This window comes from Homalodisca vitripennis, chromosome 1 (assembly GCF_021130785.1).
Source record: "Homalodisca vitripennis isolate AUS2020 chromosome 1, UT_GWSS_2.1, whole genome shotgun sequence".
Taxonomy (NCBI): domain Eukaryota; kingdom Metazoa; phylum Arthropoda; class Insecta; order Hemiptera; family Cicadellidae; genus Homalodisca; species Homalodisca vitripennis.
The window spans coordinates 100,190,934-100,215,271 of NC_060207.1; the positions used below are offsets into that span (position 1 = coordinate 100,190,934).

At 32.2% G+C, this 24,338-nt stretch overlaps 1 long non-coding RNA gene across 1 annotated transcript in view; it reads right to left on the reverse strand.

Annotated features, from left to right (window-relative positions):
- The window catches only part of LOC124353502, a 234,417-nt gene that overhangs the window by 175,107 nt on the left and 34,972 nt on the right, over window positions 1-24,338 (reverse strand). The gene's annotated exons all lie outside the window — the stretch shown is intronic.

Below are 24,338 nucleotides of genomic sequence, written 5' to 3' on the forward strand. Positions count from 1 at the left end.
ATTCTTCCTTACCAAGTAGTCTGACCTTCACCCTAGCGAAGGGATGACCGCGGGTTTCTAACCGACAGGCTTCACTCTCGGAGTGGTTAACGAACATTAGCAATTGGGTTTATACCGTTTCCAGCACCACTTCTGAGGATGAAGAGCGCCATTTCAGTAGTTCGCTATGCTTCATATAAAAGCGTTGACTCTACTATGTAATAAATTAACTTCTTGGTGGTACGGTATGATGCGATAGCAAGAACGTGTTGTTTAGCTATATTCATTCAGATCATTAAGCATGATTGTTGCTTGTAAAATATCTATCATGGCTATTTTTACAAATAATACTTATCAATGAAATTGATTGAAATGAACAGTGATTCTTTTAAAAGCTAAACACATTTACGAATTCTTCCCAATATTCTAGTCCATTTTCATTGAGAAACTTTAGTTTAAATATATTTACAACTATTTAAGGTAAAGAACCTTTTCAGAGTTCGAGCTACTGTAAATTTTATTTTTTAAAGAAATCAGAATACAATTGTCTAAAGAGAAAACAGTTTACAAAATCTGAAATTTTCAAAAACGAATCACCACAAACTTTCTTTTAATTTTTTGTGTTAGGTATTAGTAATTAAAGATACATTCAAATTATAAACAAATCATTGTGATCATTATATTTTAAGGAAAACATTTAACAAAATCAGTAGCATTTTGTTATCAAACATGACTTACAATTAGTACTAGAGTACCTGGTTGCCAAAGGCATTCAATGATCGTCTTTTTAAGTTTGAATTACTTGTTAGAAAACGAAATGCTCACTGCATAAAACCTCAAAGTTTACTGATCAACTTTACCGGTTCTCGTTTAGAATCTAACTTAAGAATTGAAGTAGAAGAAAAGTAAAGTTGAATGTTGACTTCAGTTTCTTTGGTGTTGGAACTTCAAAGAGATCGCCCGCTGGGAATTGCATCGGAAGCGATGAGTGATGATCGAACAAAATATTTATAAATCTAAAAGTAAACTCACTTTCCCGTCTTTCTGTGATAATACTATTTCAACGGATTTAGCCAGGAGTTGACAAATTTAAAGCGAGCGTATCAAATAGGGCGCAAACACGTGTAGCCACATGTTGCGGCTTACCTAATACTATATTACCTAATAGCTTACATGTCTAACATTCTATAAAATTGTCAAGCAAACATTAGACAAAAACTGTATAACCATGGTAGTCATGTGGAGAGCTATTAGATCCAACGTAACCTTTTTTGTCCGCAAGAGCTCATAACTAAAAGTTCCGTTTCGTTTTACGAAAATTAATATAAAAGGTTTTAAAATTCTTTTAAATTAGTTTCCATTAAAAAACCATGCAAAATAACCAATTATCCTTAGTTTATATATGTTAGAAATTAATACATTTTTTCAAATAAATCGTAGTTTTATATGCGACAATGAATTGTTGAATTTATCATAGTTTTCATTGTTTACATGAAAATTGCTGGAATTCCTACATTTTTATAGGTAAAGAGAAGCAGTTTAGAGACCGCTTTGTCAGCTTTTCTTGCTTATTCACACATAAAAGGAAGGATAAACAGTTCTATCCGAACAGAATGTAGAGATATCACAACTAGAACATTACTTCTGCGCATGTCAACATTTCACTGTCTGTGGAATTACCAACATTTTCCGTGGTGAATGCAGTTTATAGTTTGTCAGTTTCTCTTCAGAACAAAGCAACGACACTTTTTTTCTCCGACGTAACGGAAGAGCGAGCTTACTTCCCATTTCTCAACTACCATAGCTTAAACATACTATACTCAGCAAAAATATCGAAGAAGTTTAAAATTATTTGGCGTTTTGAATTTACTGTGTATGACTAAACAAGAGCGAATTCTTCGTTATCATCATGGTTACCCATAAGATAAATGTAACCATTTTCGTCAGCTCCCAGCCAAATGCTATTAAGCGACAAGCGCCGTAATTGAATTTAATGTTCCTTATTTATAAATGGAGCTTGATACAAAAAGTCTATAGGTCAGTTCGTTCTCAGAATATCTTACTGACAAACTAAGAACGATATTACTATATTAATATTTATTATGATAAAAAATACCTGACAAAACTTACATAATTTCAAATTATAGTGATTTGCTGCTCATAGATGAAGTAAAAATGTAATGTTATACAAGGCTCATTAAAATGTATTTACCTACATCTAAAAAAGTAAAAATAAAATCACATATAATTTCTGAGTATTTTATGTTCGTTATTTTTGCATCCTTTATAACAAATATAACAAAATAATTATAAATATCGATTGTATTTGTGTAAGAACAAGAAATTTGTCATCGTTCAGTGATACAACAATGTAATACCAAGTTTCAATACCTGCAATCTGATCTCTTCCTTAGGTACATAACTAACCTAATACTAAGTTAAAAATGTATTTATTAAATTTAAAGGTTAAATTAAAGAATAGTGACTTGGGACATAGGACAGATCATCAGTGGAATGTTTTTACAGTAGAGAACATAACCCTATATCAAAATTGAAAGCTTAAATTAGCATTTAAGAACTGTTATAAATATTCTTAAGAATAATACAAGGAAATCTATAAACGTTTCTCGTTTGCGCGTAAGGGAAGTACTTTGTAAAACCTTTACCTAAATATTATCTTTCCTCCTTTCTAAAGATTGGTACAAATGAACCGACCTCGTGTTGACGTGTTCCAACCTTCTGCAGGTTGATGTAGTACCACACAACAGGATGATTATAAATACGTAACACGTTAAACATTCACTTGGAATATTATACAAGAAGTTGTACCTCAGGAATATTTTCTATATTATGAGTTACATAATAATGCCAAATACAAAATAATTTATGGTCAAAAAATATGGATCCTGTCTTGTAATGGTCAGGTTCTCACTCGGTTCGAGTTCCGGTGGAGCAGGTACGTCTTGTTTTACAATCGTTCTTGAAATAACATTAGGCTATTGATGCTTGCACAAAATTGGTGAATTAATGTACATACATAAAAACATCAATATCATCCACAGTCAAAATAAGGGGCTACTAATTCTTGCGAGAACGCAGTACACGTAGGTTAAAGAGAGAGGATTATATTTAAACTCATCCTTAACCGGTAAATCGTTGTTCCTATAGAACAAATCTGGGTCATCAAAAGCACGGCTCGTGTCTACTCATCGTGTCATGGAATTTACATGTTTCGGTCCAGTGTTCGTCACTGCATGCAAAGGGGGCATTGGAAATATGGCGGTGGACGTCTCCTGTTTTATATGCCTCAATGAATTGTTGCGTTTATCATCAACACAATGGTGATGATTGATCTCTGTGTTCTCACGTTGAGGAATAACGTTAACATGTATGTTCCGTCAATCAGCTACAATTTAAGGACCAATGATAAGCATCCTTGAAAGTTCAAGAAAACTTCACAAATATCACTTGTGTTAAATTTGTTCTTAATCTTAAAGCGCACATTAAATATTGTCACATCAAATATTAAGGTTGCTTGCATCAGGCAGTCAATAAATCCCAATCACAATCTTTTAAAATTGAGGACTGAATGACTGAATGCAATTTCAAAAACGTTGCCTGTCATGTATGGTCTGTATCATCATCATAAGCGACATGAAGATTGAAATTATGATTGGTTGAAGATAACTATGTACTATGTATTTGGAGGGCATATTGTACTCTTTAAATTATTTTATTAAGTGCTTATCTATAGTCATTATTTATTGTGTTACTGCTTGTTGTTCTGCTTTTTCTTGTTTACGTGATATTTGTATATAATGCTTGTATTATATCCAATGTATTATGGCTTTGAAACAATGAGCAATAATAATAACTTTACGAATACAACGTATCACGGTTAACTCTTGAATAATCAAAGGCGATCTTTAGAATTAAGCGTTAACATCGACAATAAATCAATAAACTTCAAATCCAACACACTAACTGTTGTGAACTTGAAGAAAATTAAATTATTTTTACTTAATTTAAGTTAAGATTCATACTTAAATCTCATTTGTTCATTCGTTTTAAGTACAGTTAACAAGTTATAGCGCAATAGCTTATAATAACTGCAAACTTCCTCAATTAGGTGTTCAACAATAATTTCTGTTCTTTTACATCTACTTATTCTTAACAATATGTTTGTAAACTAAATAAGTCCTATACACATTGAATGTGAGTTTATTATTTAAAATTATATATGTGTGTATAAAATAATACGTTTGTGTCTTATGTAGTTTCTCTTTTTAATACAGCCAACCAATGGGCTAAATTCAATGTTAAACGACACCATGCAAGTAAGGATTCTTGCCGATTATGGAATTTTTGAGATGTATATTAATGCGTGTTGATGTTAATATTAACATCAATAATTAATATAATTGAACAATCTACAGAAAGGAAACATTACAATGTTTCCTTTTGAATTTGGTTTAAAGGATGTTTTATGAGCGATTTCCTTTCGATTTCGAGCTTCTGTCTTTTATTTTACTCCGGTTCATGTTCTTATACCAGATTCACAAAATTATTAGTATAGTATGTTCAAAGTTACTGATTTTTGTAACTGAATGTATGGTTTATTATTTATAAACCAGAGAGTTTAAAATGTGTCAGGGAATTCCTAATAATTTTGAAATTGGGAAAGTGCATATGTTTGTTTGTATTATTTTCGCGCTAAAACTACTCAACCGATTGTACTGAAATTTTATATGGAATATCTTGCGGTTTCCAGGATGAATACAGGCCTATTCGTATTTCGAAGATCCTTCCGGGCTACGCACCACTGTTCTTTAAAATAGCGACAAATTCCATTTTGGTCTCTAAATTTAATATTAATTGAATGAGCCTGTCAAATTTAATCAATTGTTCTGTGTAAACATTGTTTATTATTTTCAATTTGCTTACGTTGTGAGTTCATTCGCTAATAATTAACCATCAATTTTAATGCCGTTTTACATTTTAACGGTACAAAGACTGATGTGTATATATTTTCTTAATCGGGAAAACAAAATCAAATATGTAACAAAACATCCTGAGAACAAAGTTAATTACAATGGCCATAATTATAAACTTTTTGGCGTATTGTTTTCATCGTGATAACAAGGCAAATTCAAAATTGGCGTCGAAAATATAATCCACTCGAACCAGCATTCATAAAAGTGCAAAGCCTACAAATTCGTGTGCAAAGTAATGGATAACTGCTAGCAATGCACATAGAGGCAATGTAGTCTAATTTTTGTAGTAGACTTCTCAGAGTTATGTTTGTATATAGATTTTCTTGATCGGGAGAGAGGCTAAATCAGATTTGGAACAAAAAACCTACGATCGGATTAAATTAAAATGACAATAAATAGAAACTGTTTAACATATTTTCTTAATTGTGGGAAGAAAGCAAACTCAACATTGGTGTCGGAAATAAATTCACTCGAACCATAAAACCTCATACAGGTGCAAAACCTGCAAAATTGCGTTTGAAGCCGCGGGTAACAGCTAGTAATAAAATAAATTTATTTTAAATATTTATTTATATATAATACATTAATTTTATTATATATCTTTCTGAAAAACGATCCCCTATATTCTCGAGAATGTGTAAATAACGGGAATGAAGGAGATTTTTTTAAATATATATATATATATATATATATATATATATATATATATATAATAAACTTAATGTTCATAGAAAGTAAATTATATTTAACTTAATGGGCAATCCTCAATACAACTTTTATGGTCTGATATTTTAAGCTGAGTAATTTTAATGCTGGGATTTATGAGACGCATAGGATCTGGAGTCAGTGAGAGTGTGCTTGAGTGAATGTGGAGGTTTGGGTGCATGTGTGAAAGCTTTAACTTTGGCATGTGTGAAAACTATTTATAAAATGATTTACTGACATTTGCAATGCAATGTCAAATTGTAAAAATTCAATAAAATATGATTTGATTTGAATGTAAATTGATAAATACTACTGTGCGTCTGTATTATCCTAAAATCAGGTGTTTTGTGTTTGAATGACTAATTTTTGAAATAACAAATGTATGTTTCCTATTAGTAAATAATAAAAATAACTGTCTAATGTCTAATAAAATTGTATTAATGTTCGTTATGAATATTTATTTGATAACTTCAAATTATTTCAAATTATGGAATGAATCATTAAATATTGTTTTATAACACTTAGTAAAAATATTTAACACTCGGCGTATACGCTATTCATTTAGTACGAAGAATGTAAACTTCTCTTTTCAAATATACAGTAATATTTGCCTGGAGATGAACAAATAAAAGAAAAGTAACAAAGAGAGAGGACCGCTGCTTCACGTTCTCAATTATCCTCTTCACTTTTGCTCTCTTGTGTTAATATTGTTGCTGCTAAACGAATCTATTAACTAAATATAAGATCATTTAATGTGAAAATGAAGTTCAATCAGTGTATGACATTTCTAACAGCAAATGGACACTTTCAAAACTAAAGGGCTGTCGGCTTAAAAGGCCTAACTTAGATTATTTGAGGTATATATTTGAGGTATATATAAGTACCTGACGGTTCATTATAAACTTGTCAAACTAATAAAAATATCATATAAGAAAAATTATCGTATTAATCCTTTTGATACCTCCTCATTTCGTCCTCTGCCAAAATTAACGCGACTAAAGGCTACGGATTAAGGAAAATGTCTTTATTGATTTCAAGAAAAACCACTTTGAGTGTTTTTATAATGCAAATTTGCTCTTGGCACTTGGACTACCTTTACTTCAACTATTATTATGAAGCAAATTTATGTCACTAGCTCAAGAAAACCTCAATTGTCTTCAAACTAGTAATTCTTCTTTCTGCGCGGCTATCGAAGTGACCTGAAGTCAGAACGGTTAAAGGGGGGAGCTCCCTGTCGATATCTAATGGTACAGCCACCATGAAGAGAGACAATAGGTACTATCTGTCCATATCTCCTTGGAAGAAGGGAATACTTTTTGCTGTAGTCTATACAAACCAAGCGGGTTAGGGGAGTGTTCTCCCTCACGACTAGTCCTTGTTGAAACATTTAACACTAATTGAGCACCACACACTCCATGTAAACTAGAAATATAAATTGTTATTCCTTTCCTCCATTGCAGCAGTGATGTGCCGCCTACTAGACGCCCATTGGATTCCTCAGAAATTGCATAAAAAATCAGATTTTGTTGCGCACGTCTCAATTCTACTAGAAGGTATAAAATAACGAGAAATGCATCCTACTGCGATGATTTTGAAACATAATTATTGTCCAGTTCCAACATACTGTGCAGAACCACGTACAGCAGTACTACTACACAAGTAGGTTTTTAATAGGACATCAATAAATACTGCAAGTGAAGTAAAATGATTGATTCCGAAAGGCAATCCTGAAAATTGTGTCAAGCGGCGAAGATAAACTAACCCACAGACGTAAACACAAAACTATCAATAGGGCAATAACGTTGTTTATAAGAGAAGTGGCGTCTGAAGGGGTGGAATTTCAACACTCATCCTTACAAATTCACCCGCAACCTTGTTTACCCCAAGTTAGAGTCAATAATGTGTTCAGGCTTTGCTGACTGTTTCATTTTCTACCTTACTGCCAAATACTCACAAGCAGTTGACGTAAAATAAAGCAGGACCGGACAATGGTGCTGTTGAACAATATTAACTGATATTATAATTATTAAATAATTCTTATATTCGAATAATAACTCTTTTAAACATAATAACCCAAGTACTGCAAGCAATACTTTGAAGTAAAATTTATTTTAGGATCAATGTTTCACACTATGGTCTTCGGTAAAAGATCGTAAATCTATATAACACTGTATAGGGGGTGTATCCATCTGAATTGAGAGCCTGCTACTATTCGTCTAAAAGAGGAAATCCACTGGAAGTGTTTGCGTGAATGGTCAACTTGTCCACTATCATCACTGAAGTCTGTGTACAACAGAAGTAGTTTTACTAATCTCACATTCTACCCTGTCTCTCTCATCCAGAAAAGATGAATTCCACGCGGCTTCTTACACAAGTCATTCATAATCCTAACATGTGTAAGAAAGCACGAAATATTACCTGGCGTCTCTGAATTAAACAGTTATCAATGAAAGGAAACTATCTATACAGCTATTTCTGTCTCATTACTCCACACAATTATAATATGGCTTCCTAGGGGGTTTTTACAGACATCCTATGACAATATAACCTGGAATCATATGAAATAGTAACCACATCTATTGGAGTTTGAAGTACAAGGCACTTGAGCTTGTCAAGAACCTAGAAACCCGCACTGTTCGTGGGTTTGATAGTATTCTTCCATCGATTATCAGGCGATTGTCGAGGGTAAAGTATTTATCTTATACTGTTAGTCCTTGTTATTGTATTGTTCAAGTGGAGAATACAGTTAGGACATTTTTATAGCCACTTCGGTAAAAAGTCCGATTAAGATAATAGCAGCCAAACATTCTATAATTTTCATGAAAGTTTTATGAAATTTCTTTCATAAGAGAGTTTGTAAATTATATATAGCCAATATGTACACCGCATGGCATCATGATATTTCTTTACTAGTTAATTTTATAACGTGTATATGGCAAGCTATCACACCTATTTGAGGAAGAACCAAGTATTTTATTTGCAGGAAACATATACAGTCTTAGATACCAACAAATTATAGATAATTTACAGAAAAAGTTTATTGCACTTTTGCTGTCGGCGCTTTCAGTTGTTTTTTTTTCTGTTCTAATTCGCTGAATCAAATCCTTCCTTATAACTCAACATTCACCTTCCAATCATTTATCTACAGAAACTCAACATTGTATATTATGGGCTAGTATCTGTTTTATAATACGGCTATGTCAATTTACGTTTACCTGTTTAAACTTGAGCTATCTAGTCAACTGTGTGAGGAAAACACTATATATAGCATTCAATTATTTGATTGTTTACTTTTGTGCCTAAAAATCTCCTCAAAAATGTCCTCAATCTGATCCAGAAGTAAAGCATAGACAACGTGTCATGTGACAGGCCTCGCTGAGGACAATCAGACAGAAATAGTTCCAGCCCCTCGAGTAATAGGCTTCTCTAAAGCTCAGCCAATAAAAACTGTATCAATTAAAAATCATGATAGTTTAAAACTAGTTGGTGTTTAGAATTTACTTAGTTGCAATACATGAGAGCGATTAAAGTAAATAGCATATGGTTAGAAATGAATGGACAGATATCACGTAATTTGGAAGTTGGAATTGCTAATAATTCAATTAACCCATTCAAATTAACAATTTAAATTCAGAGTGAGTGCAATAATAATTTATAAATAGAAATAAAGACCATTAATGGACAGGTGAAATTACATATAAATTCTGCGTATTCCAAGCATGTTATACTTATTTTGCACATTTAATTACAAAGATATAATATTAATTAGTTATTTAAATTAAAACGTTTTGTTATGACGCCAAAAAATTGTTAAAAGTACAAACTTTATTCTATAGCCTATATACTGTATATATCGGGTCTACAAAAGTCAGGAATCGGCATTTTATTTTTTGAACAATGCATATAAAGCAACAAAACTTTACGCCTAAAAATCTACTTTTTTAAGCACATTTTTCATCATACTGTGGACGGTTCTCAAGGAGTCATAAGAAAGCCTTTAATACGGGCATCGTTTGAGTTGTACATTACATTAAAGGCCATTATTATAAGAACCCATGAACGTAAACTCGACCTCAAAAGGTTCACTCTAGCCAAATGGCGGCGATTTAAAGTTAAGAATTTGAGATTGTTGAATAAAGCTTATTGTTAGATACAATAATAAAAGCTCAAAAACCTTATAGCATACAAATAATTAATTTTGCGAATCCTGAATGACTTTATACCACATTCGGAAACTGTCTAAGAGGAGGCCTTTGAAAATCTTCTTCTGATCAAAAAATTAATAAAACGTTTAGTGGTTCCAGAGAGGTTATCATTGTAGGTTACCATTCTTTAAACTAGATACTCAATTTTTTTTCTCTCAGGAGTTTTACAGTGAGCAGGGTGGTTGTAGTGGCCATTCATACATTCCGTGCCATCAGTGGCGAATTGAAACTGATTATCTTATGATGCCATAGATAGAGAATATGTAAATGTAAAGTACTTGAAATTAGATTCCTTTACCATTGTGTGACGGCATATTTACAGCAGCTGAAGGAACAAAATGGGAGGAATCGGGCACTAACATGTTTCAATTAACCATTCACTCCTGGCACAAATTCAAGAAACAAGTGAGCTCGTGACACTACAATTGGAAAAAAGATTTTAAAATTGTTGAAAATGACACGTTTTCTAATATTCAATGGATTTTTAAAACATTACGGATACATGTTGGTGACACATGGATACAGCCTAAAACGTTATAATAATCAAGAGTTTAATAAAAACGCACTTAAAATGTATTACTCGAAAACTAAAATACATTAGTAACCTAATATCGGATAATATTTTTAGGTTATTTGAGGACCCTTAAGTGTGCTCTATATCTGGACTTCTGCTTGATACTTTTTTGGAAACTCCGTATAACTAAAGAAAAGTCAGTGTTTTGTTTGTCAGCCACGCGTATTTTCAACTTGGCTTACTTAAAGAATGTATCTACGCAAAATGTTTGTTGTATAGAGAGTTTTCTAACAGAATTAAATTTAACTGAAAATTTATATTTGATATATGACTTCTGTTTCAAAAATAACATAGCACTCCACTAGTATTAGATCATATGTGATTTGAATAAAATCTACAAACATTTAAGACTCCTCCAAATAGGTACAAATAATAGCTCAAGTTTAACGTAAATCATTGGAACTATTCAATTAAATTCATGCTAGAGAAAGTTTATTTAGTATAATATTTATAGGCCTTAGCTAGTTTTTAGACAATTTTGTTTCACTCTATGAATTTAGCGCCCCAAAACACTGCTCTCAAAATTGGATCAGGAGTTGGAATATTTTTCAGTCCGTTAATTAATTCTCCAAATAAGAGTCTGCTGTGTTTAGTGCGTTATTTTAAAAGGTATATGCCTTATTTTATGCATAAAATATTAAAATCATACTAGATAGTTTAGTTACTTTTAGCTTATTAGAATGTACTTAATAATGTCGTAAAGTATATTAAATTTCTTCAGTATATTCCAAACTAAATCGAAAGTGTTCAAAAAGGTCTATAATTTGGATGTATTTACATATGTTCGAATTAATGTCAGTTTGAATGTCAATTATAAACAATAATACTGGATCTCGAGAGTGAAGCCTCGTTTTACAAAACAAAAATCTAATAAAGTGACGGCTACCTTTGCAACTTCATACAACCCCTAGAGAACAAATAATGTCAAATTCATCATCCGCAGGAAACAGAATTATATCGCCATTCTGTACGGATCAGGATTCAGGACTGTGTCAATATTACTGTGTAGGAGATCCAACCCTCCTGTATTGAATAAAATCTCTGATGAGGATCTTTAAAATGTCGGATTCTGCTGCTCCCACCACGTAAAACATATTATGTAGGATTGTTTAGAAAATTTGCATGACCTTATAATAAACACAAGTAATATTTACGTTTAATATGCTCATTTTAGTTTCAAATTATTACATGGTAACATCAGACATGGTTACTTAGAACTAAGGGTAATGTATGAACTTCGACATTACTGAGTTGAAAGAGTTGAATAGCATCTACTGAAATTTTAATTTCTATTAAAACAAATGCATAAATGTGTTCCATATATATAGTAAATTAAGTTATCTAGCGTGTGCACATAGGAAATGTTTCCCTTTAGAACATCTGCACTTTAAAGTAAACAATTATTCCAAAGAGCATCTGATGTGGGAATACTGTGCAATAAATATTGCCTACCTCGCAATGTATCACAGAACTGTTAGGTTTAATAAAATTTTAAAATTTTACCCACAAATCATTTTGCCAAATCTCTGTCCCAGTTATTTTTTGATTGTGAAATGTATCATATAAACTATATAAGATAGCAGTACTCCAAACTGTTATTCTCACTAACTGTGACTGTAGAGATCAAAAACGTCGAAGCAACTTCACTAGGCGGAGTACATATACAGGCTTTCGCAAGAGACAGGTCCTTGCACAAGGATGGGCCCTTAGCGCCCATGATGATGGCGGTCGGCATTGTTTTTAGTGGGACCAATCCGTTTGAACTGAGGTTCGCCCACCTCAGGTACCATGAGCTACACATGCTAAAGCTGCATCGAGTTCAGCTCGACAAAGTGGATTAGAATTAATGTTCTTGTTTGAGTCCAATATCATTTTTTTCTCGGACAGTGAAGAAAGGCTCGCTCTTTTCTATTACCATCCCAGCCAGTGTATGAGGCTTCACAGTGTATTAAACTCCACTATTCAAACCTCCCTGGCTATAAATATCTAGAAAGGCAACTTGTTTTATCTCAAGATGTATTTTTATCTCAATAATCGAATTTTGAAATAAAGCAAACAACGCTTAATGTGGTTGCTTTAATGTAATCTGGCACTAATTTTTCTCAGAACAAAGTGCAATTTTTTTTAATGTGATATGCCATTGGCCTAACTCAGACCATTTGCGCGCGATATAATTACATTTCAACGGCGACGCGCCGCAGAATTATATTAAACCCATCGTCGCTCTCATATCTTATGTATTAGAGTTAAGGAGACGTGCAGCAAACTGGGGCTGGTATAATATTTTACAGTAGTTGCAGTTACATACAATTCAATTATCTTTCTTGATGAATTTATATTATAAACAGGTAAATCCTAACAACGTAGTTTATTTTTGGTCCTCCCATGTTTCCTGCAAGTCCTGTATCTAAATTTCCTATATCATCAATGATAAATCTACAGGAAACTTACCAACCAATCATAAAACCAGTCAGTTAAAATCATCTTTATCTTTTAGTGTTGTATGTAGATTACTACATACGTCCTAAACTAAACATCAGGAAAGTAATTCATTACATGCAACAACATAAACCTACTATCTCATTATTCCTCTTATTCCAAAAACGAGTTGCGACATACATACAGGTGCTCTTGTTTCAATATTACCTCTACTACAACATATAATACACAAAATATTAATTATTCTATACCCTCCATAAAAATTGAGTCTGCAAAACTATGAAAATAAATAATGCCAATGAAACACAAACCGAAGACACCGCCAAAATGCAAACTAAATTCAAACTGAATGCACACTGCAAAGTACAGCTCCCGGACGACTAGCTAGTGTGAAGGCGTGTATTTGGTTACATATGCTACGGAGCATACCTGTATTGTAATCGTACAATGTGAAAGGTCTCCTGCACTTCAATAGTCAACTAACAAAAACTACCCATCCGTTTTTGTCCCGGACGGGCAAAATCATGTAGTGTGCAAAGAGTCTAACTAGGCTAATTGTCTAAGGTTTCTGTTACTTTAAAATTTGAGTGTACTATGTTAAACGTTATTCGCAGGGCTATTAATCTGTCCTTTATCTTATTAATGACGAGAGTACTTCACACTTGAATTTTCAATCCAAACCACAACCCACAGTGACCTTTGTCTGGGTAAAGCATAAAGAAAAAATTTGTTTTATGTAAATAACAATTATAAACGTTAATACAACTCATAAAAGACTTAATACTTACCTGTTTTACTTTCCTGTCAGATTAATTAATGTTTTATATCTATGTATACAAACAATACACATGTTGTAAATACCTAGAAGGGTTTTCATTTTTATTACATACAATGCAATTATTATACTGTACACTTATACAATTTATATTAAAGCTGAAATGTATTTTGTCACTTATACTCAGATAAATCTCTCAAAAATCATACAGTTTATCTGAATCCTCAAGCAAACACAATAACAACGTTGAGAACTGAGAGGCAATGAATCAATAAACCACAGGGCCATTGTATTATTACAGTTTCTAAGTCAATAGTGAACGTTAGGAAAGTTAGTTACTCGTCAACTGATTTGTAATAGTTTATTAACAATAACTTTGTAACAATAACTCGACACAGTCCAACACGACTAGACGAAATCATTCTAATCTATTTAGACATAAGAAGAATTTAGACATGTCTGTTCCAGCTCACTTATAATATTGGAGCGGAGAAGGACACATGAGAGGATAAAACAAGAAACAGTATTCCGTTGCTCTCATACATTAATATTTTCTGCTCACTATTTTGAAATTGAAAATTTTGAAATAACTTAAGAACATTTGATTTGGTTGTTGTTTTAATATAATCCTCGAGTAATTTTTCTCAGAGCAAAGTGCAATTTCTTAAATGATATGCCATTGGCCTAACTCAAACCATTTGCGCGCGATATAATTACATTTCACCGGCGACGACACGCCGCAGAATTATGTTAACCCCATCGTCGCTCTCATATCTTATGTATTAGGGATAAGGACACGTACAGCAAACACGGGGCTGGTTTAATATTTAGATTTAATGCAGGTGAATTAGTTCATCTCTCTTGGTGAATTTGATTTCTAAATAAGTTTCGGGAACCACTGCTTTAATGGCAGTTACTAGCATTTTCCTGCATGTTTATATTTTCCTGTGTAGATTTCTTGTATCACTATAAGAGAATATTGTATATATCCTCATAAACTTTAAATACCTTGTCTTGTCAGACAAGTTTGCATTTTTTCCTTTTGTGTGACAGGGCATATATAACAATTCCATCTCCTACTAAACCCTTCTTCTTCATCTTGATTTCATTAGTATTCAAACAAACATGGCAATACGTTCTAACCCTGGTTACGTCCACGAAAATTTGCTTTTGTGAACATTTGAATTATTGGTCAATAATGCTGATTTGAATAAAGTCTAGTTTAGATACAGAAACTCTTTCTTAGAATCCAATAATATTTTACTTTAAATAATTTACATTCTTATGTGGATTTGGTTGTTTATTTCTACATGTTACATTTTATTGTTGTAAGCAATTAAGAACCATGTAAGTCTAGTAATGTGATATAATATAAGTATATTATATCAGTATTGTAGGATATTATGAAATAAATATTATTGATCATGCTCACGCTGTTTTATATAACATTTTAATATTTTTTCAAACAAGAAAAATAGAAGAGCTTCTGCGAAAATAGTACATTAAACGAACTTATTGAACTGAAATTTAAAATAAAATAAAAAAGAAATCACCGGTTTTTGTCATTTTAATGCATAGATTTTATAATATATAATATGTAATACGTTTCTTTTTCATTTCACATATATATGGCAAGGCAAAAATCGCATATTCAGTTGTTCTTGTAATTTCAATAAAAACTATATCAAATATTTTGTATAATTTAGGGACTTTTATAATACTTGTAATTTTTTTGTAGCTACAATAATCTACATGAAATTTGACAATAAATTTAATTAAGCTGGTATTCCGAATCTTATAAAACATATTAAATTAGATACTGATAAAACTAATAATGTAACATTACAACGTTACAGCTTACACAGTTTTGAGCTATCATCTTGTTTAAAGAAATTAATCTAGATTAAGAACGTTTTGTAATCGTAACAACACTTAACAATTTTGAGGTTGAATGCAATAATCCACAACTTACGACTCATTTCATTAGGCTATATGTTTTACATGTCACATTTTAACATGCTGTTTCTTTGTTCATCACATTAAATTTCATAATAGTTGCAGTGTTTAAATACTGTAGGCTTGTCTCGAGACGACCTCTGGCCCAGTTCACGGTGCAACTGTATATTGCAGTGATATAATCTTATTTTGCAAGCGTTTAAGTCAGTAATTACGTCTGAAACATTAGTGCACACTATTATAGTTAGACTCTCAAGAGAGGTGATTAGCGTCTTGACTTTACTGGTATGCAAAGAGATCAGGGGTCGTCTCGTGACGCTTACAGTAAGAAAAGTTCCCGTGAGCTAGAGAGAGTACTACAGTATTATCGCCCGCTTTTAAAACTGATTTTCCACTCTAATCTTTTTCTTTTTCTTCTTTGAATTAAAATGTCACATGTTAAAATCTCATGAGTCTACTCAGTTTGTTTAATATATATTTATTTTCCGATTTCTTATTTGACATTATGGTCACCCACAAGACAAATATATGAGTAAAAATGTTTGCTAACGCTCAGCCAAATAGTGATAAGACTAATAATTTGTATTTACCATGATCTAATTATATGTTGCTCGTATAGACAGTTCCATGCATACTATTAAGTCGTAAGGTCATTCGTTTCCGAAGTATCGTGTGTACAAACAGACAATATACAGAAAGAGAGATGAATTTTTTCAGCCCCTGAAGTGATAAGTTTTGTAACAAAATTTATGTCTCACGTTAAAATATTTTCATTTTGTATGAAGAGTTACTGGATCTTTACGTCAAAAAGAATCAGATATAATAAATATCTGATATAATATAAGATAATACAAATCTATGATTATCACATTTTTCGAAAAGTCACCATGCTACTTTTAGTAATAGGCCAAAGATATTTTTACAATTTTCGTGAATAATGTGTAAGAGGCCAATGATTCTATAACAGTTAGCTTACTCTTGAACAAAAACTATGCAATCTTGAAATCCACGGTTATATGAAAGGCTATTATGACTTAGGTAGCACACACTCCTGCCCCTCAATTCACGAACTCACGGGACTATTAATTAATTAACTATTAATTTTTGATAGCTTAAAAATATGTAAATTCGTTAAAATATGTTTCCATAAAAAACATGCACTAGTTGTCCTTTGATTATTTAATTATTACTAATTGATTTATTTTTCAAATAAATTATAGTTCACTTCCGATTATATAAATTCAGATTCAATTTTTTAGTACCTTTGATAAGTAATTTCGAGACCACTTTTGAGCGTACTCTGGCTTATTGAGATATAAAAGGAAACGTAAACAGTTATGTCATAACAGAATGTAAAGCTATCACAACTCGAACATTACTTCTTTCTGTACTTGACAATCTCTTACTGTTAGTGGAATTACCAATATTTTCTGTGGTGAATGTACGAGTATTTTATTGTTTTTCAGTATCTCTTATTTTCAAAACAAACACCGCAAAATGTTTTGCGAGGTAATTAAAGAGCGTGAGTTTACTTTCCATTTCTCAATCGTCCTGTATGTTTAAATATTTTTATCAGTAAGCACATGAAGAGTCAAAGGGTAAAACGGGATTTGTCCACTTTTACTAATTTTTTCAGTAGAATATTTTTAAAATGTAAAACTTAATAATTCCTATATTTGTTGAATTATAGAAGAGTTTAAATTTGTAGTAGATGTGTAAACTTACAGATAATATAACTAACATAACTAAAGAGCTGTTAACCCAATCAATAACTATGGTAAAATTTTTTGATAAATGACTACAAAATTTACAGGGGAAGAATGAGCTTTGTCCACAGAAACAGGAAAAAAAACGAGCTATGTCCTTATCTTAAGATAGTAGGTTAGACAAGACAAATGAAACAAACCATTTTATTTAGACACAATATAATTGTATTGTTAAAATAAAGTAAAATAAGTAAATTCAGGACAGAAATACATGGTCATCTTTAATATAATTTCACAGAGGACTTGTCAATATTTTTTTTGTTTAATTTCTTCACAATTTTTTCCTCGTGGTAGATTAGAATCTTTGGCCAAGAAGTTTGTGCAAAACTGTGATAGATGATTGACATCAGTATACTTGGCATCAGTAATTGGCAACATAGCTGCAATAGGACCACAAAATCAATCAACAGCCTACTTATTGGTAAATAGGCAATTAAGACAGGTAATTACATTTTACAGTTTAGTAAATTAAACAAGAGAAGGTAAATTAAGCATCAAGATTATATTAAAAGACCAAGTTTAAAACTGACATTATTATGATGGAAATTTAAATAGTGCGATTTACTTACCAGTGTACGCTTGAGGTGGCAGTACAAATTCATTAGGTTGTAGAGACAGTTCCTCCAGCCTAAAACTATTTCTTTCATCTGATGACAGTGCAATTTCATTTAGATAGCCAGCATCCATTATAGGTTTCACGGTGTAGAATTTTGTTTGGTTCAGTGGCTGTGACAAGAAGCTCTTTAATAGGCCTAATGGGAAATGGGACACTTTTTTACAAAATGTCCCTTCAAGAAACGCAGTCCAGTCTCGAATTATGCTTTGGATCAACATCCAAAGCATTGAATGGCCTTGGATTTTGTCTAGAAGTCTCAACAACATCAATCCAGTCTTGTGGTACTTCTGCCCTTGATTTTGTTTTTATTACTGCCATGTTGCGGTCTGACTCCATATAACTGTGACCTCTAATGGGAAATGTTACTTGAATCTTTTCAAGTCGTTTTGCTACGTGGACTTCAAAGAAAAAGGTATTTGAACAAGTTGTAGTTCTTGTTTCTGCCCTCCGCACGAGTCGCAGAATATAAACAGTTCTTTGACCTCTTTGTCCAGTACTAAATTTATGAAGTTGTCTAAGAACCGAAACAACTTCTTTGACCCCTTCTTTCCAATAGTCCTCCGTGTAGCAATAAAAAATACAGAATTGCTGGTAGATAATTCGTGTATGTTAAACATGTAAAATCCAAGTTTTCTTCGATAATATGCATCGTTGGTCGAAATATTCGGAAGATCCAAGTTTCTCTGAAAGTCCATACAGACAGCTGCAATTGGTTTATTATTTTTTCCCCTTTTCACGGCATATCTTCTTCCTAATGTAAAATGTATATGCCTTTTTCCAAATGTAGTTTTTTCAAAGTTAGCATTTTTTTTTTAAATCGCCTTCAGTTCTGGCCTTTTCTTCCCCATTTTGGTAGGGTTTTAATTTTTTACTGTAAGTTCATTGTGCACTTCACTGTGTGGACATCACAAGTAGAACAAGTGTCGGAGCGAGGATACCCGAAAGAAACATTGAATTTTTTATTGAAAATGTTCCTGTAAGACTCATATGACACATGATTCCTAATGTTGTTTGCAGCGCAGTATTCTTTATACATTAAATGCATTTTTCTAATGGTTAGATCTTCGGGGAGATACAGTTTCTTTCACTTTGTATTGCTGTAATGGCTTATCTTGCCCTTAAAGAATTTTATATGGTTACATACACAATTTATTTGTTCAGAGGAAAGCTTGAGATTTAATGTTTCTTCAATAAAATCTTCTGCAACACCAACTTACATTTTTATTTATTGCTAAATTAATTACAATCACTAATAAAGACTACCACCAATCACAGCAGACAGAGCATAACCACAACTAACAGAATGACTGCCAAACTAAACCAGCTGGGCCAAGAAACAGCTGATTAATAGAAGTGGACAAAGCACATTCTTCCCCTGTTTTTGGACAAATCCCGTCCTTCCCGTGAACAGCAGTTTTTTTTCTTCTTGTAGCTAAGGGACAAAGCCCGTTTCTACCCGTGTTGATTAATACACTTAAAAGATCAGATGTAAAGCTATAAGGATCCACCATAACCTCAAAAATAAAAAAAAATGGACAAATCCGTTTTACCCGTGGACTCTTCACATCATAGAAGTCTAAAATTATTTGGCGTTTTGGATTTACTCAGTAGGGCTAAATAACATTAATTCCCTAGTTTCCATGGTTACCCATAAGACAAAAGTAAAAATGTTCCATGTACCATGATCGAATTCACTGATACCTATTGAGAGCATCATGCAAAATTTGAAGTCTGTAGATCGGTTCGTACTCAGGGTATCACGCAAACATACAGATGACGATATCACAATATTAATATATTAGAACAAAACAACTCCTGAAAAAACTTCACATGATCTTAAATAATAGGTAGTTATTTTATGTACTAGTTCAAACATATATGGAGTAAATATATTAAAACTATATCATGCTTATTAAAACATATTGAGATACATCTAAACATAAAATAAATCACACATAAGTTGTATCTGAGTATTCCATGTAAGTTATATTTGGACTATGTATCATAAAGGTAGTGAAATACTATTAAATTTCGATGTAAGGATTGTGAAAGGAACAGGATTTTCTAGACATTTAAAATCGTGACAACAAATCGGTAAGACTACGTTTTGAGGTCTACAATTTGACCTCTTTCTCTGGTTGATAACTAACCTAACTTATAATTAATTACAATCTAGATTAACAATCATGGAGCTAAGATAAACAAAATAAGTAAACAAAGAGTCACATTAATATGGCAAAGCAACACTTTAACTATCAACGTAAGACAAGAACATCTTAAACTCAGACTAGCAGTTAAAAATGATTTGGCTGTATTCTGAAGAAGCCTACGATGTAAATCCTGTAAACATTTCCCGTTTGTACGCCTTGGGATCTAAACATTTAACTTAAATGCTACTTTCTTCCTTTTTCGAGATAGCTACAGATTAACATACTTCATGATGATGTGTGTCAATTTCTTGCAAATTGTTATAACTACCACTAAAAACTGAGTGACTATAAATATATTCACTTTAAACATTCGCTTCGAATATAGAACAAGATGTTAGGTTTCTATTAATGCATGATATTGTTAATATATAAGTAACATTGTCTACATTTATTATGTGAGATAGAATAAAGCAAAATATAATATAATAAACAAACAAGGGGGGGGGGCTTTGTGGGGTGGTGGTTTAGCATTCTTGCCCATTACTTAAGAGATTCGGGTTGGAGTCTCGGTGAAGGGAGTACTATTTTCTCATCAATGTTCCCTGAAATTAAATTAGTCTATTGACGCTTATACAAAATGTATGACTATACACACGTACTAGCACATATCGCCCGCAATTTCTATGCAATATTCCCTGTATTTGATTCAATAGCTCCTAAAATTTCTGTATCACTCTTGTAGACTAATGTAGACGAAATCGATCTTACTGAAAGCATTTATGATGTAATAAAATAAAGTACTGTCATAATTATGAAACGTAATTAGTCATATATCATGCATCAGTACCCATGTTTCATAGTTCATTGCTAAGTATGAGAGGGTAAGCGAAAGGACGAGTAATTCTGTGTAGCTTTGTGCTTCTAAGAGTATTTCTGATTCGAATTAATTATAGGCCTATATCTGACGGAAAATTAGAGATTAATATTTTGTCCTGTAAAAAGGAATTTATACACCTATTTTAAATTTTTTAGTGAGCTTAGCTTCAAAACAATGCCGTTCTCTAAATTTTATAGGTATAAATATTGTTATGAAAATTAAAAGTTTCAAACTAAAATCAACATTACCAAATAATAATACTAATAATAATACCAAAATTACGGACTAATTTGTGCCATCAGTACTCGTTATTCAAAAAAATGAATATATGTAAACTTGATACAGTAAAATACATGATCTTACTTCCCAATCCATATCCCTTCATCATGCTATTTCCTTGGTTCAGTTTAGGAATAAATCTGTATTTATATACCTAATCAAGTATCGTGTACCTCATCAGAGAAAAATGGTCGCAATATTCCCTCCACGATGTTCTGTAATAAAACACTATATTTAGTACCTGGCGTATTACATTGTGATTTAGCTTGCTATAGTCACAGACACACTTGTTTCTTCAAATTGAAATCATGGAGTAAATGGTTTGTTGAATCATGCTAGTGCCAAGTCTCTCCATTACTGTTCCTTCATCTACTGTAAATATTCCATCCCATCGCGTCTGAGAAACTAAATTGAATACACTAAAAGTACACATTTACAATTTTGTTCATTAAGGAAAATCTAGAATACATTAAGTGGTTTCAACTAACCACGGCTGCCATCTATAATATTTGTTAAACAATAATATTTGACTTTAACATATGCTTCACAAAACGAAAGTTGTTTTTTTTCTGGTTTTCTGGTTATTTTGGCTGGCCTTATATACATTATAATGCGGCCTCGATGTGCATTTGTTTTAATTTTCTTTTGTACGTATACTTTTATTAATCAATTTAATTAATTAATTTTGTATACCTCGTGGTTACCCTGTATGAATTTATAGGATCTTTTTTGCTCTGATAAAAAATTGATTTATTTCTTTATAAATTTGAGTGATTTCGGTTTACTTTCAGAGCAGTCTCAGCAAGTCAACGAGTATGCTTTCCAAGTCTGTAGAATGACTAAATTTGCCGATTGATTGACCTTCTTAAATGTAAGTTATCTGGCCTAAAAATACTTGGGACATTCTAGCAAATCGCGCTCCATTTGTCTTGGCCATTGAGCAATTTAGACAGAGTAGAGTGAAGTATCTTTTTATTTATAGGATGTTTTGAAAAGTGCTTTTATGTTTGTTTAAACTCCCTAGATTTTTTAGAACGTTTTAAGATGTTTGAAAGTTGTTCACGATACATTTTTTTCTGATAACCTTTAAAATCTTCAATAGGGACTGGAAAACACTTTGATTGTACCCCATTATTTATTTGCAGATTCCTTCATTTATTTGTCTACCCTCTCATTTGGCTAAATTCCTGCATGTCTAGGTAGCCATTGAAAATATACAGTGTCCCACGAAGAGGTTTAAACGTTTGATTTTTTTATTACTTACCCATTTATGCAACAAACATTTCAAACTCTACACAATTAATAAAGTATGTTTTTAAAATATTTTGTGAAAATTAAAGCTGCCTAACAATTTTAGAAGCAAAACGGTGACATATTGAAAATTCTACCATTTTTCTCCTTATTAAAACGTATTTCTTGAATTGCCTGATTTGATTACTGCGTTCCAGTTTCAAAAAACGGCTGTTTAATAACGAATTATAGCGAATATTGCTTGGGCTATAAGAACATAAACTAACCTCCTATAGTACACTTTTACTGATATTGAAGTTCTAGAAACGGCTTTTATTTAATGTTAAAGGTAAAGTGTTTTGCGTGGACTATTGCTTTTGGCGACATTACATAGGCAGTTAGGCAATTTCAGGGTACCTACCCAGGAGTTAAAGCACCTAGCAATTCAACCATAACCAAAAGAAAAAAATCTTTTGTTAAAAACAGGAAGTGTCGTAAAAAATTACTCTCGAGGATCATCAAATGAGGAAAGAGAAGTACTAGTATGTGCATCAATGCTCCGCTCTCCAGATAAACCGAAATCACTAAGAAAGGTTGAACTTGAAACTGGTGTTCCAAAGTTTTATGAACAGAGAATAATTAAGAAAAACAAAATTAAATTTTACAAAAGTCACCTAGTCAAATCGTGTTGAATTTGTTTTGAAAATGATCCGGACAGGGGGATTTTGTTCTCGTATCATTGAATTTTATAAGCTAGATCCTATTTGGCATACTTAAATTGTTTTTTATTTTTTCAGACGAGCCCACTTTCTACCTCAATTGTGCTGTAAATAAGTATAGTTATAATTATTACAACACCGGTAATCCACACATTCTTGAACACACTCTCCTCAAATCAAAAGGAATTGCTGTTTTGGCAGTTGTCAGTTGTAATGGGGTTCGACATTACGACATTTCAGATAGTACAAATGACTAGGAATAGTTATGAACAGGTTTTAAATGAACAAGTCTTGCCTTATTTTATGGTTTCAGAAATAGATTGAGCTATCTTCCAACAAGATGGTGCTCCTCCTCATTTCGCAAATCCTGTCAAGCGATTACTAAAATGACAACCTGCATGGCCATTGGATTGGTCCTGGACTTTTATCAGTGTGTCGCTGTGGATGTATTACTGTTCGAATAATTGTGGACTGTAATTGTTATGTTCTAATTTTCTGATTTAAATGCGTTATTTCTCTAGAATATGACAATAAATAAATTGACAAAACAAAAATAATGTTTTTTACTTTTAATAAAATATGATTTTCAAAATGCCACTATTTGGTTTCAACAATTGCTAGAGAGATGAAATTTTCACAAAATATTTTTAAACCCAATTTAACGAATTTCGTAGAGTTTAAAAATTTTCTGTGTGTAAATGGGCAAGTAATATAAAATTTTGTTGTGAAAATGATCCGGACAGGGGGATTTTGTTCTCGTATCGTTTGGTTTAAGAGGTTTTCGTATCGTTTAAGGCTCTTCGTATCGTTTAAGGCTCTTCGTATCGTCACGAAGAGGTTTAACGTTTGGTTAAACCTCTTCGTGAGACACCCGATATTCTTTTCTATGTTTCCACTTATCAATTTAAAAATAATCATAATCATACGACTTTCCTTATGTTTTTTATTACAGTTTTATAGTGATTTAATTGGTGATAGAGTGTCAGTATACAAAACTATTCTGGTTTCATTTAAAGACAAAACATACTTAATTTCCAATTAAATAGCATATTTTTCTGCTGAGTAACTTGACAT